Source organism: Aplysia californica, unplaced genomic scaffold, assembly GCF_000002075.1.
Source record: "Aplysia californica isolate F4 #8 unplaced genomic scaffold, AplCal3.0 scaffold00242, whole genome shotgun sequence".
Classification (NCBI taxonomy): Eukaryota; Metazoa; Mollusca; class Gastropoda; order Aplysiida; family Aplysiidae; genus Aplysia; species Aplysia californica.
This window is the reverse complement of record NW_004797512.1, coordinates 966271-967593: the sequence shown is the minus strand read 5'-3', so window position 1 is coordinate 967593 and position 1323 is coordinate 966271.

The following is a 1323-nucleotide window of genomic DNA, read 5'->3' as shown; positions in this document are numbered from 1 at the left end:
CAGAGAGACAGAGAGACAGAGAGACAGAGAGACTGACAGAGAGAGACAGAGAGACAGAGAGACAGAGAGAGAGACAGAGAGAGAGAGAGAGAGAGAGAGAGAGAGGGGAGAGACATGCGTGAGCCTGTGTGTGTGTATTGTTGAAATATTCTTAAAGCCTGTTCATTTGCCCTGCTTTTGATGAAAAAAGATCTAGAGCTATCTATGTAGAATAGAAGTCGGAATATTTGCCATTGAAGGGAGGTGAGGGTCATCTGGTTTCAGATGTAAAATTAGCAAGAAAATGGCCGCCAAAGTTTGCTAACGTTCATAGCCTGAGGGGCCTTGGAAACTAAAGATTTTTGGATTTTTTTTGGTGCTTTTAATTAACGTTTTTCGGTAAAAATCCACACCGAAATATGTTTTCCAATGAACGTAAAAGGTGTTCCGTCAATAACAGAAAATAAGAACAAAACTGCCAGACGGCCAGAAAAACGCCAGTTTCTTTGATTTCAATATTTTGACGAGCGCCTGATTTCACCACGATGCCTCACAAATGACATACTGGCATCTGTGGTGTAGCGGTTAGGCGCTTCGCTGTCGCACGCAGGAGACCCGAGTTCCATTTCCCGAATAGGGGTAAAATAATTTTATCGACTATCTCGGTCTTTCTGCTGGGATGTTGCACCCCTCTCAGCTTGGGTCGGCCCTGACAAGCAGGTTCAGAAGCCCACCTCCTAAACATGTAGATCTACGATTAAAATAATTTTGTTTGTGTCGATTGGGGGGGGGGGCATAAAAACACTTACAATAAAATATGACAGAGGCGACACAGCTATTAGTACGAAATACGGAAAGTACAACATACCTGTACATGCTAACACAAACTGCGTGCGCTCCATTTTGGGGACTTGAGATGAGGAAGACAATAGTTTGGATAATGTGTCAACCTGCCCGTGCTCAACAATATCTGGTTAACCCCTGTCTTAGTCTTAGCTCCGGGGGAAGATCACTATCTAAATCGAAATACACAGCACGCAAGTGTAACAAACCCCTAAAAAAACAAACGGACACTGGGTTTGCTGAGAACAAACACACCGAACAAAAATGCACGAATTGTCACCACAACGGGTTTTTTTCCGTCCTACCTACACTCTAATCAAATATTCTAATCAAACCTGTCAGTTTGCAAGGTCAAGAGTCCAATAATCAATCATTAGGCTAGACAAAGTCAGATCTGGGACGCGCTGATAGCCGCCTTAACCCAAAAATGATACCATGGTCTTTGGAGAACAAAGTAATCCTAATCGTGGTGTGGTAGAGGTGTATCTCATGCTCTCCCTG